Genomic DNA, 12611 nt, shown 5'->3' with positions numbered 1-12611 from the left:
AAACTAACGGTATTTGTTACTGTAAAACCAGTTACAAGGTGAACTAAAACTTCTGTTGGATTTATATATCCCTTTATAGGTGGGTGAGACTGCAGGGAAAATCAGGCCCAATGTATAACAGTACACAGCTTCAGTGGCAGACAGATATGCCACTAACAGGACTGACGCTAATGCAGACACAAACAATTAAAATCTCCCCCTTTTTATTTTTTCTGGGAGAATATTGAAGAAATGTGGCCCACTCTTATACAGTATATGTTCTGTGGCACAAAATTAGAGACAGATGCCACACACAGCACTGGCACTGAGGCAAAATTGCCAATCTTATTCTGCCACTATTTTTTTTTTATTTATGGGAGAATTGGCAAGAAATCAGGCCCACTGTTAGACTGTATGTTTTCTGTGCCAGAAAATAAGACACAGATGCCACACACAGGACTGCCACTGATTCTTCTTCTTCTTCTTCTCCTTCTCCTTCTCCTTCTCCTTCTCCTTCTTCTTCTCCTTCTCTGTATTAGAGTATATTTTCTGTGGCTGAAAGTGGCTTGAAGAGATATAACGAAACAAAAAAAAAAAAAGGGACTGTCCTACAATTACTATCTCCCTGCAGTAATCTCAGCAATGTATGGCAGGCAGCAATAACAAGGAGTGGACTGCTGCACAAAAAAAGTCAAAAGTGTGGACAAACAAACAAGAAAGCTGTGCAGAAAGGAAGGAGCAACAGGATTTGTGCTTTGAAAAAAGCAGTTGGTTTGCACAGCGGTGTACAAACAGCAATGCAGCTATCAGGGAGCCTTCTAGGGCAGCCCAATGAGCTACAGCGCTGAGGAAAAAAAATGTAGCCTCCACTGTCCCTGCTAAGAAAAGGTGGTGTTGGACAGTGGAAATCGCTACAGCACAAGCGGTTTGGGGGTTAATGTACCCTGCCTAACGCTATCCCTGCTTCTGACGAAGCGGCAGCAACCTCTCCCTATGCTCAGATCAGCAGCAGTAAGATGGCGGTCAGCGGGAACGCCTCTTTATAGCCCCTGTGACGCCGCAGAAAGCAAGCTAATCACTGCAATGCCCTTCTCTAAGATGGTGGGGACTGAGACCTATGTCATCATGCTGCCCACACTCTGCGTCCACCTTCATTCGCTGAGAAATGGCGCTTTTCGCATCATTGAAACGCGACTTTGGCGCGAAAGTCGCGTACCGCATGGCCGACCCCACACAGGGATAGGGTCGGGTTTCATGAAACCCGACTTTGCCAAAAGTCGGCGACTTCTGAAAATGAACGATCCGTTTCGCTCAACCCCACTAACAACTGAAGAAAAATTAGCACTTGACCAATTATCAACTGACAAATCCCTTGTCATAAAACCGGCGGACAAGGGCGGGGCCATCATCATCATGAACAAAACAGACTATATGTCTGAAATACAAAGACAATTAAGTGACACAAGGGTCTATGAGGCTATTTCACATAATCCCACTAGTACCATAGCTGGTAAAATCCTAACGGTTGTGGATCACCATTTACATGAGGGGACCATAGACAAAAAATTAAGAAATTATCTCATTAAAACAGACCCAATCATACCGTTTTTTTATATCCTGCCAAAGGTACACAAGAGTTTACATAAACCACCAGGTCGCCCGATAGTATCCTCCACTGACTCGGTCCTTTCACCTCTGCCCAAAACACTGGAAAGGATATTAACACCACTAACCAAACAAACTAAATCATTTCTGTTGGACACTAGTGAATTCTTGAAATTAATTAGAAATCTGGGCCCACTCCCTACATCCACCATACTTGTCACTTGGGATGTGGGCAGTCTATATACCTCAATTACACACACCAAGGGGATGGAGGCCACAGACCGACTGCTGTCGGAAGCCGAAACTGATCCCAAAATCAGACGATTTTGCTCAGATATATTAGGCCTGGTCCTTTAGGAGAACCATTTCATGTTCCAGGACACCTTCTACATCCAGCGGCAAGGGACCGCGATGGGCTCAAATGTAGCGCCACCTTATGCGGTGGCCAACATGGCGGCACTCGAGGGTTATGTATTCAACCATCCATTATTCAGACAGTATTCCAGAACATGGCAGAGATTTATTGATGATACCTTCTGTGTTTGGGACAGGCCGTTAGAAACACTTTTGCTTTTTGACACCTACATTAATAACATCTGGCCTGAGGTGAAGTTTACCCTACAGCACAACACAAAGAACATCAGCTTTCTTGACACTATGGTGTTTAAAAATATCGATGGCACACTTTCCACTGATCTATATACCAAAACCACCGATAGGAATAGCCTTCTGCAATTTACCAGTTTCCACCCACCGGCTGTAAAAAATCCATCCCAATATCACAATTCCAGAGGGTGGAGAAGATAGTCACTGACAGTGATACCAAGAATCAGAGACTAAATGAAATGGAGGAGAGGTTTTCCGAGAGGGGTTACCCTAAGACACTGTTAACTGTGGCCAGACATTCAACCCCGAAACCAAAAGCTTCCGGGTCACGTATACCCTTTGTGAACACTTATCATCCTTACTCTAGGCGGGTTGAGGCCTCACTCCGTAGACATTGGAGCATTTTGAGTAAGAGCTATCCCAATGTCCCTGAGTTCCAGCAACCGTTTCTTTCATGTTACCGTTGCCCTTCAAACATCAAGGATAGATTGGTAAGGGCAGATATCGGATCAAGCACCAGAGTACCTAGACAAGTATTTTTGCGTACGCAAAAACGGGAAACCTTTCCATGTCTCAATTGCTTGCAATGCAATAACATTCAAAAAGCAGACACAATCTTTCATCCTCATACTGGAAGGAGCATCCCCGTTAGAGGATATTTTACCTGTAAATCCACTCACGTGATCTACATGATAAAATGTCCCTGCGGTCTGGCCTATATAGGCGAGACCACTCAGGCGGTACACGATAGAATATCGCAGCACAAGTCAAACATACGCTGTAACAGGGACCATCTACCTCTTCCACATCATGTTCGAACAATGGGACATAATGTTGCCCAGCTTAAGTTCCAAGTCGTGGAACAAATTGAACAAGGCTGCAGGGGACAGAGCAGGGTGAAATTGCTGAAAAAGCGTGAATCTTACTGGATATTCACCCTACAGACCTTGGAACCGAAGGGCCTCAACAGAGATTACGACATGTCCAGTTTTCTTTGAACATGTCAATTTTTGTACTGTGTCTGGATATTGTCACTGACATGTTGTACAACATAATGTAATATTCGTATGGTAATAAGTTGAAATTAATCTATATTTCTTCTTTTTTTCCTTTATAGAACTGTTAATCATCCTCTTCGTCTCTCCCTGGGCACCCTATGTTTGTCTTCACGGTACAGTATAGACAAAACCTTGTAGCGATTCATAGTGCATAGTGTTTTTCTGCTCCACATATCCCATGGTTGTCACCCCCACGTTCATATGTACAAACTTCAACCCACATAGTGACTAGGCACAACCTTAGTCCCTTTTTCCCCCCATGCTTGGCCTTCATAATAGGGATACACATCGCTAATACAGCAAGACACAATATAATAAATCCAGTTAGATATTTGCTTTCACCGTTCCCTGGAAACATGGAACATAACACATAAGGGCAAGCTGCCAGGACTTTTCATGGATGCCTAGTACTCCTGACCTATAGCGCACATTGTGCGATATCACCCCATCTATTTGGCAGGTCATATATTTACCGATCTACATATTATCCAATAATAGAGTGCTGACCACCGGATCCCCCAGCGACTAAGTACGCTACCAGCCCCGGGTCTATATACTGGTAAGGGGTTAAACTAATAGAGAGTGGTGATTTCTAAACCACTTCACTAAGGATCAGTCTCATTTGTTCATTACAGCACACAGCATTGTGAACGACCTTACATCACAGAGGGAGTTCCCATCTGATTACACAACGTATTCCAATAATCCAGGTGAACATTATCTCTCTTTTATCCAACTAACCTCTTCTGCACATACAATTTGTGTATCTACATTAGCCCACATATAAACAGTACAAGCTGCCTATTCCATCACTCACTGTCCACCACAGCATCGTTTCTGATATATCCTTGTTTTTTTTTGTTACCATGGGGATGCTATATGGCACATTTTAAACACCGTTATGTTTATTCCCTTGGGCACGTTATACCTTGCACTATCGATTTCTCTTTACATGAAAGAAATTCGTCCGTCCGCATGAATATTGCACTTCTCTCACTGAAGAGTCCACATATCCTCTTCAATATGTTCTCTTTTTTCTATTATGTTTCTGTTATGAATTGCCTTTTATTGGACCAGTGTCCTGGATTATACCCATGTGAACATCACCTGTGTCTTGGTTATGTCTTATGCTGCCACGGCCATTCGTGACTTCTAGTTATGACATGTATATAATGACCTGTTTATTTTCTACTATATGATGACAGACAGGCATTAAGATTCCAATTCCATTCTTTTGATTTTTTGTTTTGTTTACACATATGCTTTTTCTGATAGATAACATTGAACTGTTCTGAGGAAGGTCCATCTTGGACCGAAAACGTTAACAACAATTGGTTCTGTGTCTGGACGTAAAATAGATTGAATTTTCTTCTTTTCATGAATAATTGAGTGCCGAGTTATTTTGGACATTTGCTATTAAGGGTGGGATACCCTACTCGAGCACCGACACCCATACTTTGCAGAGTGTGGTGTTTTGTTTATCCTTAGCTTGGACTTTCCTTCACACAGGCACCTGTCCAATATGTCAAGTGAAACTTTTTTCTATAACGCCGAGGAAGCAACTGAGATCGTCTCCAAGGTAACAGCATTGGGCGAGTTTCTCCATACCTCCACACAGGAACTTAAGAACGGGGACCTGGAGAGGGAGTCCAAAAGAGCGATTAACCTTGAACTACATACCGTCACCATAGCTGAATATTTACGTGTTCAACGCATTTCTAGGAGCACACGAGTCCCCCTTCAGCCCACCTTTTTTAAGGATGATAAAGAATATTGCATTAAATTCGAACATATATTAAACAAATGTTCTTTTGACCTGATGACCTTGACCTTAGCCTACCTACAGAAAAACTTGGACACAGTTAATACACAGATATCTGCCATAGAAAATCAACTATCAAGTACTTTACCACAGGAGGATTTCCAAGAAATCAAGTCTAAGAATCAAGAGACCTTACGAATCCATCAACAGGAATTGGAGAAAAAGAAGAGATCCAAATTTTTAAGAGATACAGAGGATTATTTACAGAATCGTGTCTACCAATGGCGGGACAAACAATGTTTCTCCAGACGACAAATCTCCCAAAGTTCCTCTGGTTCCACGGACAGCAGAGCCGGCACTATAAATGTTTCCACATCTGCTCCTTTTTTAGGGAACAATCGAGGCCAGGAAAAAGGAAGGCGAGGTGGGGGGGCCAATGCCGCCGGGGACTCCAGGACACAAGTGACAACCAGGTCACAGGTAGGCAACGCCCTTTAGTCATTAATATTTCCTCTAAAAACTTAGATTCCCATCAACTTTCGTTATTAACCAGGGATTCAAGCTTGAGGAGGCTAATTTGCATATTCCAGGTGCCTTCTGGGAAAGCGAAGAGTCTCCCTAAGCTAGAAGATCGTTGGGTACAGCCGGGACCAGCTGCTTGGAAAGAATCACCAAACCAAACCAAATTTTTGCCTGTAGGACATTATTGCAAGAGAGCTTGGCTGAGTAGATTACACAAGAAGGAAAACACACAGCAAGTCAGCAGGATCTAGGAGCAACATGGCAGATGTGACAACCTACATGGTGAGCTGCAGCATGTGCTACATGTTCACAGATCGACCAGAAGAAGAATTAAATTTCACCTGTCAGAAGTGTAGACTAGTGGCCCTTTTAGAAGAAAAGGTGCGGGGTCTGGAAGAAAGAATAGCAACTTTGAAACTCATCAAAGAGAATGAAGACTTTCTAGACAGAACAGAAGCATCTCTACTGGTCACAGAAGGTGAAAAAAGTGTCAGAGAACCTCCAAAAGCAGATGAGTGGAAGCATGTGACCAAAAGAAGCAAGAAGACCATGGAGAAATCACCAACCACACAACTGAAGAACCGATATCAAATCTTTGTAGAGGATGAAGATGGCACACCTAAGGATGAAGCAATACCAGCAAGCAAAAAAGAAAAGGGCACACAGCAACAAGTGACAGCAAAAAGTACAGCCAAGAAGCAACGAAGAGTGGTGGTGGTGGGAGACTCACTACTGAGAGGCACAGAAGCAGCCATCTGCAGACCGGACATAACTGCAAGAGAAGTATGCTGCCTTCCAGGTGCGATGATCAAGGATGTGACCGATAGGATACCAAAGCTCTTCAACTCCAAGGACGTCCACCCATTTCTTCTGATACATGTTGGCACCAATGACACGGCAAGGAAGGACCTACCGACAATCTGCAAAGACTTTGAAGAGTTGGGGAAGAAAGTAAAGGAACTGGATGCACAGGTAGTTTTTTCTTCTATCCTTCCAGTAGACGGGTATGGCACCAGGAGATGGAACAGGATCCTTGATGCAAACAACTGGCTAAGACGATGGTGCAGACAACAAGGATTCGGATTCCTGGACCACGGTGTGAATTACTTGTACGATGGACTCCTCGCCAGAGACGGACTACACCTCAACAAACCTGGGAAACACACATTCGCCAGAAGACTCGCTACACTCATCAGGAGGGCGTTAAACTAGAAGAAGAGGGGACGGGAAGAAAAACATTAGACTTGAACAAAGAAGATCCAGGAAAACATACTCAGAAGGGAGGTAAGAACATTTCTAAAACAATCCACAGCGAGGAGATTGGAACAAAACAAAATCCTCTAAACTGCATGCTTGCAAACGCCAGAAGCCTGACAAACAAGATGGAAGAACTAGAAGCAGAAATATCTACAGGTAACTTTGACATAGTGGGAATAACCGAGACATGGTTAGATGAAAGCTATGACTGGGCAGTTAACTTACAGGGTTACAGTCTGTTTAGAAAGGATCGTAAAAATCGGAGAGGAGGAGGAGGGGTTTGTCTCTATGTAAAGTCTTGTCTAAAGTCCACTTTAAGGGAGGATATTAGCAAAGGAAATGAGGATGTCGAGTCCATATGGGTCGAAATTCATGGAGGGAAAAATGGTAACAAAATTCTCATTGGGGTCTGTTACAAACCCCCAAATATAACAGAAACCATGGAAAGTCTACTTCTAAAGCAGATAGATGAAGCTGCAACCCATAATGAGGTCCTGGTTATGGGGGACTTTAACTACCCGGATATTAACTGGGAAACAGAAACCTGTGAAACCCATAAAGGCAACAGGTTTCTGCTAATAACCAAGAAAAATTATCTTTCACAATTGGTGCAGAATCCAACCAGAGGAGCAGCACTTTTAGACCTAATACTATCTAATAGACCTGACAGAATAACAAATCTGCAGGTGGTCGGGCATCTAGGAAATAGCGACCACAATATTGTACAGTTTCACCTGTCTTTCACTAGGGGGACTTGTCAGGGAGTCACAAAAACACTGAACTTTAGGAAGGCAAAGTTTGACCAGCTTAGAGATGCCCTTAATCTGGTAGACTGGGACAATATCCTCAGAACTAAAAATACAGATAATAAATGGGAAATGTTTAAGAACATCCTAAATAGGCAGTGTAAGTGGTTTATACCTTGTGGGAATAAAAGGACTAGAAATAGGAAAAACCCAATGTGGCTAAACAAAGAAGTAAGACAGGCAATTAACAGTAAAAAGAAAGCATTTGCACTACTAAAGCAGGATGGCACCATTGAAGCTCTAAAAAACTATAGGGAGAAAAATACTTTATCTAAAAAACTAATTAAAGCTGCCAAAAAGGAAACAGAGAAGCACATTGCTAAGGAGAGTAAAACTAATCCCAAACTGTTCTTCAACTATATCAATAGTAAAAGAATAAAAACTGAAAATGTAGGCCCCTTAAAAAATAGTGAGGAAAGAATGGTTGTAGATGACGAGGAAAAAGCTAACATATTAAACACCTTCTTCTCCACGGTATTCACGGTGGAAAATGAAATGCTAGGTGAAATCCCAAGAAACAATGAAAACCCTATATTAAGGGTCACCAATCTAACCCAAGAAGAGGTGCGAAACCGGCTAAATAAGATTAAAATAGATAAATCTCCGGGTCCGGATGGCATACACCCACGAGTACTAAGAGAACTAAGTAATGTAATAGATAAACCATTATTTCTTATTTTTAGGGACTCTATAGCGACAGGGTCTGTTCCGCAGGATTGGCGCATAGCAAATGTGGTGCCAATATTCAAAAAGGGCTCTAAAAGTGAACCTGGAAATTATAGGCCAGTAAGTCTAACCTCTATTGTTGGTAAAATATTTGAAGGGTTTCTGAGGGATGTTATTCTGGATTATCTCAATGAGAATAACTGTTTAACTCCATATCAGCATGGGTTTATGAGAAATTGCTCCTGTCAAACCAATCTAATCAGTTTTTATGAAGAGGTAAGCTATAGGCTGGACCACGGTGAGTCATTGGACGTGGTATATCTCGATTTTTCCAAAGCGTTTGATACCGTGCCGCACAAGAGGTTGGTACACAAAATGAGAATGCTTGGTCTGGGGGAAAATGTGTGTAAATGGGTTAGTAACTGGCTTAGTGATAGAAAGCAGAGGGTGGTTATAAATGGTATAGTCTCTAACTGGGTCGCTGTGACCAGTGGGGTACCGCAGGGGTCAGTATTGGGACCTGTTCTCTTCAACATATTCATTAATGATCTGGTAGAAGGTTTACACAGTAAAATATCGATATTTGCAGATGATACAAAACTATGTAAAGCAGTTAATACAAGAGAAGATAGTATTCTGCTACAGATGGATCTGGATAAGTTGGAAACTTGGGCTGAAAGGTGGCAGATGAGGTTTAACAATGATAAATGTAAGGTTATACACATGGGAAGAAGGAATCAATGTCACCATTACACACTGAATGGGAAACCACTGGGTAAATCTGACAGGGAGAAGGACTTGGGGATCCTAGTTAATGATAAACTTACCTGGAGCAGCCAGTGCCAGGCAGCAGCTGCCAAGGCAAACAGGATCATGGGGTGCATTAAAAGAGGTCTGGATACACATGATGAGAGCATTATACTGCCTCTGTACAAATCCCTAGTTAGACCGCACATGGAGTACTGTGTCCAGTTTTGGGCACCGGTGCTCAGGAAGGATATAATGGAACTAGAGAGAGTACAAAGGAGGGCAACAAAATTAATAAAGGGGATGGGAGAACTACAATACCCAGATAGATTAGCGAAATTAGGATTATTTAGTCTAGAAAAAAGACGACTGAGGGGCGATCTAATAACCATGTATAAGTATATAAGGGGACAATACAAATATCTCGCTGAGGATCTGTTTATACCAAGGAAGGTGACGGGCACAAGGGGGCATTCTTTGCGTCTGGAGGAGAGAAGGTTTTTCCACCAACATAGAAGAGGATTCTTTACTGTTAGGGCAGTGAGAATCTGGAATTGCTTGCCTGAGGAGGTGGTGATGGCGAACTCAGTCGAGGGGTTCAAGAGAGGCCTGGATGTCTTCCTGGAGCAGAACAATATTGTATCATACAATTAGGTTCTGTAGAAGGACGTAGATCTGGGGATTTATTATGATGGAATATAGGCTGAACTGGATGGACAAATGTCTTTTTTTCGGCCTTACTAACTATGTTACTATGTTACTATGTTACTATTACAGAAGGTTCTCTCTTTTTGTCCAGCTTACAAATTCAATTTCTTTGAGCTCAGCCTTGATTTACAGAGATTTTAACGCAACCTCAGACTTAAGGCACACTTTCAGGGCATTCCAAGAATAACATCATCCCATGACACTCCAGACCTTTTACAATTGAAAGACCTAGGCTTACATACACCTAGCTCCTTTATGCCACCTAAGGACAAACTCATTATTGAAACATTCATTACCTTAGTTGAAAGGGACATGGAGACCTTTAATCGTGAGGTCAATCCTGGCAGATTCATTACCAAACTAACCTAACAACTGAACAAAAATTAGCACTTGACCAATTATGAACTGACAAATCACTTGTCATAAAACCGGCGGACAAGGGTGAAGCCATCGTCATCATGGACAAAACAGACTATATGTCTGAAATACAAAGATAATTAAGTGACACAAGGGTCTATGAGGCTATTCCACATAATCCCACTAGTAACATAGCTGGTAAAATCCTAACAGTTGTGGATCACCATTTACATGAGGGCACCATAGACAAAAAATTGAGAAATTATCTCATTAAAACAGACCCAATAATACCGTTTTTTTATATCCTGCCAAAGGTACACAAGAGTTTACATAAACCACCAGGCCGCCCGATAGTATCCTCCACTGACTCGGTCCTTTCACCTCTGGCCAAAACACTGGAAAAGATATTAATACCACTAACCCAACAAACTAAATCATTTCTGTTGGACACTAGTGCATTCTTGAAATTAATTAGAAATCTGGGCCCACTCCCTACATCCACCATACTTGCCACTTGGAATGTGAGCAGTCTATATACCTCAATTACACACACTAAAGGGATGGAGGCCACAGACCGACTGCTGTTGGAAACCAACACTGATCCCAAAATCAGACGATTTTGCTCTGATATCTTAGGGTCTGTTTCCACGATCAGGAAACGCTGCGTGTCTGACGCTGCATAGAGCCGCAGCGTCAGACACGCAGCGTCCAGATGTTACAGCATAGTGGAGGGGATTTAATGAAATCCCGTCTCCACTATGCGTGGTAACACGCACGCGGCGGCCCTGCGACTCCGGACATGCTGCGCGTCTTTTCAGATCGCAGCATGTCCGTATATCTTGCGGCGACGCTGCGTCGCCGCAAGATATAGCACAGGGCCCTATGGTGGGGAGCGATGATGCCGGATGTGTGCTGTGAACACATGCAACATCATCGCGTCCCAGAAAGGGGGTGGGGCTACCGCAGAGCGGCTAAGCCGCTCCGGCGATACCGCCGGCCATCCTGACCGTGGAAACATACCCTTAGGCCTGGTCCTCCAGGAGAACCATTTCATGTTCCAGGACACTTTCTACATCCAGTGGCAAGGGACCGCGATGGGCTCAAATGTAGCGCCACCTTATGCGGTGGCCTACATGGCGGCATTCGAAGAGGATTATGTATTCAACCATCCATTATTCAGACAGTATTCCAGAACATGGCGGAGATTTATTGATGATATCTTCTGGGTTTGGGACGGGCCGGTAGAAACACTTTAGCTTTTTGACACCTACATTAACAACATCTGGCCTGAGTTGAAGTTTACCCTACAGCATAACACGAAGAACATCAGCTTTCTTGAAACTATGGTGTTTAAAAATATCGATGGCACACTTTCCACTGATCTATATACCAAAACCACCGATAGGAATAGCCTTCTGCAATTTACCAGTTTCCTCCCACCGGCTGTAAAAAAATCCATCCCAATATCACAATTCCAGAGGGTGGAGAGGATAGTCACTGACAGTGATACCAAGAATCAGAGACTAAATGAAATGAAGGAGAGGTTTTCCGAGAGGGGTTACCCTAAGACACTTTTAACTGTGGCCAGACATTCAACCCCGAAACCAAAAGCTTCCGGGTCATGTATACCCTTTGTGAACACTTACATAATAACATAGTAACATAGTTATTAAGGTTGAAGGAAGACTTTAAGTCCATCTAGTTCAACCCATAGCCTAACCTAACATGCCCTAACATGTTGATCCAGAGGAAGGCAAAAAAAACCCATGTGGCAAATAGTAAGCTCCACTTTGGGGAAAAAAATTCCTTCCTGACTCCACATATGGCAATCAGACTAGTTCCCTGGATCAACGCCCTATCAAGGAATCTAGTATATATACCCTGCAACATTATACTTTTCAAGAAAAGTATCCAATCCCCTCTTAAATTTAAGTAATGAATCACTCATTACAACATCATATGGCAGAGAGTTCCATAGTCTCACTGCTCTAACAGTAAAGAACCCGCGTCTGTTATTATGCCTAAACCTTCTTTCCTTTAGACGTAGAATATAACCCCTTGTCCCTGTCTTAGGTCTATGTTTAAAAAGATCATCAGAAAGGTCTTTGTACTGTCCCCTCATATATTTATACATTAAAATAAGATCACCCCTTAGTCTTCGTTTTTCCAAACTAAATAGCCCCAAGTGTAATAACCTATCTTGGTATTGCAGACCCCCCAGTCCTCTAATAACCTTGGTCGCTCTTCTCTGCACCCGCTCTAGTTCAGCTATGTGTTTCTTATACATCGGAGACCAGAATTGTGCACAGTATTCTAAGTGTGGTCGAACTAGTGACTTGTATAGAGGTAAAATTATGTTCTCCCCATGTGCATCTATGCCTCTTTTAATGCATCCAATTATTTTATTTGCCTTTGTAGCAGCTGCCTGACACTGGCCACTGAACATGAGTTTGTCATCCACCCATACTCTCAGGTCTTTTTCATTGACGGTTTTGCCCAGAGTTTTAGAATTAATCGCATAGTTATACATCTTATTAC

Source organism: Ranitomeya imitator, chromosome 4, assembly GCF_032444005.1.
Source record: "Ranitomeya imitator isolate aRanImi1 chromosome 4, aRanImi1.pri, whole genome shotgun sequence".
NCBI classification, from domain to species: Eukaryota; Metazoa; Chordata; class Amphibia; order Anura; family Dendrobatidae; genus Ranitomeya; species Ranitomeya imitator.
This window is presented reverse-complemented; position numbering follows the sequence as displayed.